Here is a 5,421-nt window from a genome sequence, read left to right on the forward strand (position 1 = left end):
TGGCTTTCCAGATCAGTACTTTAGCTGTCAAAAAAATTCACATGACCCTGTGAACTCAATGAAAGAATTCAGTAGACACTCTAGTTCTCATTCAGAAAACCATTTAACAGAGGTATAGACTAGAGATTTTAATAGTTCAAAACTGTTGTATCCTGGATTGAAAAATTGATTTACAGTAGATTTTAATGCTCCCAGCAAAAGATTTTTGGCATTTTATATCCTACTGTTTGTCACTTTTCTATACTGACACAGCTGTAAATCTCGATTATAGCTTCATTTTCAGTTAATATAGACTTTATACATGTAATCTTCATCTCTTTTTTTCTTCCAAAAAATGAGAACATATTAAAACTAATCTTAAAGTTTTTGTAAAACAAAAATACCCAAAGTAGTAATGACACATTCTGTGTGGTGAAGGACAAAATAGTATTAAAAAACCTCAGCCAGATTTGTGGAAGGCATGCTGAATGTAAGGGAATATGTGGCTTCATACAAGATTGATCATTAAATTTCTAGTTAGCATGGCCTCATATATATACATTTTTTTACTATGTAAGAAAGTATAAGTTTTCCATTAAAGTTTTTATTTTGAAGTAATCATAGATTTCCATGTAGTTCTAAGAAATAACTCAGATCTTAAATACCCTTTTCCCAGTTTATCACAATGTAACATTTTGTAAACCTATAATACAATATCATGGCCAGATATTGACATTGATACATTCAGGATATAAAACCTCTCCATCACCACAGGGATCTCTCACATTGCCCTTTTGTGGACATATCAATTTCTCTCTTGCCTTTACCCCCCCATCTTTAACCACTGGAAATTAGTAATCTCTTCTCCATTTCTGTAATTTTGTCATTTCAAGAATATTGTGTAAATGGAATCATGCAGTTTGTAACCTTTTGAAATAAGGTGGGTTTTTTTTTCCCACTAAGCATAATTTTTTTGAAAATTTACATAGATTGTTTTGTGTATCAACAGTTCATTCTCTTTTATTATTGAGTAGTATTCTATGGTATAAATGTAAATCAGAATATTTAATTCACCTGCTGAAGGCTGTCTGGATTATTTCTAGTTTTTAAGCTATTATAAAGAAAGCTGTTGAAACATTCATATATAGATTTTTGCACACACATAAGTTTTTATTTCTATGGGCTAAATGACCAAGAGTGCAATTGCTTCCTATAATGGTTGTGCCTTTAGTTTTTTAAAACAACTGTCAAATTGTTTTTCATAGTGGCTTTATCATTTCACATTCTCAACAGCAATATATAAGCAATCCACTTTCTCTTTACTTCCAGGTTAGGAATGCAAGCTCCTCACTAGTCCACTGATACCTCCCTTGCTGGTAGGAATATGAATGCCTTGTAACTGTTGCCCACATGGCCTCCATAGACCACAGGGGCATGGGGTGGGGTGGGCTGGCCTCATTACCACTAGATGGTAATGAAAGTCCTTACTCCTCATTAGGCCTCCTCTGATATCACCTAAGCAGCTAGAGGGATGGACACCCTGTTATTGCTGGGCGGGGTTGGGAGTTCAGGTTCTCTACTTAACTTACTTTAATACCACCCTGGTGGGAGGATTGGGGTGCTTCAGCATCCTACTTGGTCTTTTCTAGCATGAGTGTGGATTGGAACACAGTTTTATGTGGTGTTTGAGTAGAACAGAACAATTATTGTCTAAAAGTTTTCTATATTGCTAGGGTGTCTCCTCTTGATTCTTTAGCTCAAAAGAGCAAGCTCTTGTTGTTACCTTTTTTGGGGGGCGGGCGGGGGTCTGTGTCTGTTGGCATTACTAGGTATCAGAGACAAGTCTGGGATATATGAGGAAACAAAACAAAATAAAAAACACAGGAAATCACCACCATGACTTTCCCTGGGTCCCTGAGGTCTCTGGGCAGTTTGTCTTTGCTCTGCTTTTCACAGTTTCTCTTTGTTCCCTTCAGAAGGTATAGGTCTTTTAGCTGTACTGTAGTATACTGTACTGTACTGTGTGGGAGGGATGGGGAAAAATAGGTCCACCTCATTTTCCTGGAAGTGAAAGTCATCATACATCTTTTTTTTTTGGAGCAAATACTTTTTATTTATTTTTATTTTTTACAAATACACTGAAGAATCATAGAGCGCTGCCAGTGTTGGATGCAATCCTGGGCCACAAATCTGCACACTCCTTTGTAACTGGTCCTGTGATGACAGAACCTTTCATTTTGCCTTTATTGTTTACTATGACCCCCGCGTTATCTTCAAATTGAAATATGCCATCTTTTCTCCGGTATGACTTTTGTCGTCGAATTATCATCACTGGATGTACCTTCTTTCTGAGCTCTGGTTTGCCTTTCTTGACTGTGGCCATCACCATGTCACCCACACCAGCAGCAGGAAGTCTGTTCGGTCATCCCTTTATCCCCTTCATAGAGATGATATACAGATTTTTGTTTCCTGTATTGTTAGCACAGTTGATGATGGCTCCTACTGTAAGACCCAGAGGAATCGGGAATTTCGCACCAGAGGACCCGCCATATTCTCACTTCGACATCTTGAACACCGGAAAAACCATCATACATCTTTAACACAAATGTTAGTTCAACTTTCTGTAAGATCCTCAGGTAGTTAGCTTCATTCCTTCTTTCACCCAATTAACAAGCATTTGTTGAGTTCCAAGTATGTACCAGGTACTAGGCTAGATGAGAGAATACAAGAGTAAATAAGATGCAGTCCAGGCTTCAAGGAGTTCACAGTCTAGCAGGAGAACAAAAGATACTTAAAACAAAGCCAAACCAGGTTACAACAATGTAACAATGGTAGTTATAGTAATATGCACTAGGCATTATTTTGGGTGAGATGTCTTTTCTAAACCTCTAAACTCTCACCCGATGTCCACTACACCGAGCAAAATACTGGGACAATTTGGTACATGGAGAAGACAATGTCAATAGAATTTTTTTTTTAGAACTCTTACCAGAAGATTAAATGGAAAAAATTAACATAAAAATAACATGCAATTTTAAGTCAGATTATGGCATATGATAGCTACAAATGCCCTTTGCTGGCAACAGTCCAGTCTTTGAAAAAAATCTTTAAGTCACTAAGGATGGCTAACAACCTTGTATCTCTCTCTCTCTCTCTCTCTCTTTTTTTTTTTTTTTTTTGACTATATTTTGTTATCATATACCAGGAGCCTCTTCTGGTGACAGTGGCCCTTATTAGCTTGCTCTTTCATACCCGCTAACATGAGTTTTCTATTAATTCTCTTATTCTTACACATTCTACTTTTGGTGTCTCTGCCAATCAGTACCTATGCCAGAATAGTTTTTTTTTTTTTTTAAATACATGTTTTTCTCTTAATTCCAGGGTCTCTAACTCTATTTCTTTTCTTCAAATTAGAAAAATTTATTTCATTGCAATCGAAAACCATTTTTATTTAATGAACGGAGGAGTTCTGCTTCTCAGAGTTTATGATAGAGCCAGGGGCCTAGAACTAGGAGTGTCTTAGTAGACTTCTTGCCCAGTATCCCTCCAGTTCACCAACTCCAGGAACAACAACCTTGACAAATGGCATAGAATATTATAGGAGCAATGCTTTCTCTCTGCCTTTCTCATGTTTTGGCAGAGTATATTTTTAGTGTCTCTATTTGTTTTCTCTGGAGAATGTGAGGTCTGAGTGTCTCTTAGTACTTAACATTTGCACCCAATTAAGTGCTCAGCAAGCAGACACAAATTAAAAAAAAAGGAAGACCTGATAGCTACAAGGAGAGACATGAGAAGGAAAGGGCAAAAAGGAAATTCTGACTAGTAAATTGTCATGGCACATCACTTAGCTAAAGTGGCATAATTTGAGAGGAAGCTTTGACTCCTCAGAAAGGTCTTCCTAGAATTTTTTCATGAAGATCACTTCAAATAAATGTATATTTCATCAGAATGAATAACTTTACCTCTGAATGGGTATTTGCTGAAAACAGATTTGTTCTGCATATCAGTTCTATTAGGTTAACGTAAAATAATACTTAGGTGTTTCGGAAAGCTGTTTGAAAAGAAAATCACTACTTTTAACAAGGACAACATGCTATGTTTTACAATGTTCGCTTAGTCCAAGTCAAAAACACTTCAGCTCTCTGCAATGAAACACTGTAATTACATTTGCTTTTGTATGATGAGTAAACTAAATCTGAAGAAACCAGGTCTTCAGCGGTGTTCCTACAATGATGACTCTACCTTTCTGAACTGATAGTTCATTGGTAGTGCTTGAATAAACCGCAGAGTTGTAATTTTAATTATTAGATGATATTTCATGATGACTTGGGTTTTGACCCAAGTTTTTAGGTCTGTCCTAATTGCTCTAATTCTCTCATTCCTACTGTTACTATTTCTTAGTTCTTTAAAAAAAACAAAAAAACAAAAAAACAAAAAAACTAAACTGCTATAACAAATAAATCCCTAATATATAATAGCCCACATACAGTAGAAGTTTAATTCTTGCTTATGTCCACAACTTGTGTTGGTGGCTAGTGAGTGGTTTTCTCCACACAGTGATTTAGAAATCTGAGTTCCTTTCAATTCCTGTCATTGCTGTCTGCTAGAAAGAGCCTGGTTAACATTTGCAAGTAGCTGAAAAGTACATTAACTCTTAAAAGCCTTTGCCCAGAAGTGGTACACATCATTTACACATTCTCTTTTGGAGAAAACTAAGTCATTTGACCCATTTAACTGCAAGAGAGACTGGGAAATGTACTCCAGCCATGTGTCCCAGACGTAATCCTACTAAAATGGAAGGACGAAGGCAGTAGTCTCTGCCATATGTCTTTGAATTTTTCCTTTCTAAGTAATAATCAGCTGCACCTCTGGGAATAAGTTCTTTACCTGAATAAATCTAGAAGAAAGTCACTAGGATTTTTCTGTGTTCAAACTTTGTCACAATTCAGAGATTTCTCTTGGGAAATTATCTGATTCCTTCTGGAATTATGGTCTAATTTTACGTCGAGATGAAACTTATCATAAAGATATTAAATCCAAGATTTGTATATTTGTGGTGTTAAACTCATCACATTTTTTTGATGCTTCTTTAAACATTTTCTCTGAGAAAAGCCTATAGAATCACACTTAAGAATTTGAAAGAATTGAAATTTAGATATGTAAATTTCAGATTTCAAAAAATTGTACTTTTTTACACATGGAAGCAATTCTGTGAAAAATTAATTATTAATTATTTTTATCAAACTATTAGGTACCTAGCACTATGCGAAGTGCTAATAAAAATATAAAGGCTAATCCCATGCTCTGAAAATCCTCAAGGATGGGTCAGAATATGTGGAAATCGTGAGAGAAAAAAAAGAAATACAGAAAGTGATTCCATGGACAGGCCTAGCATAAAATTTTCAGATTTAAAAAATCAACATACCCACTGACCTTGTATTA

The 5,421-nt window shown here is 35.8% G+C and overlaps 1 pseudogene; it reads right to left on the reverse strand.

Annotated features, from left to right (window-relative positions):
* Positions 1-2,125: 2,125 nt before the first annotated feature.
* Positions 2,126-2,545, reverse strand: LOC105290898 (annotated as a pseudogene).
* Positions 2,546-5,421: the final 2,876 nt, after the last annotated feature.

This window comes from Pteropus vampyrus, unplaced genomic scaffold, assembly GCF_000151845.1.
Source record: "Pteropus vampyrus isolate Shadow unplaced genomic scaffold, Pvam_2.0 Scaffold39, whole genome shotgun sequence".
In the NCBI taxonomy this organism is placed as follows: domain Eukaryota; kingdom Metazoa; phylum Chordata; class Mammalia; order Chiroptera; family Pteropodidae; genus Pteropus; species Pteropus vampyrus.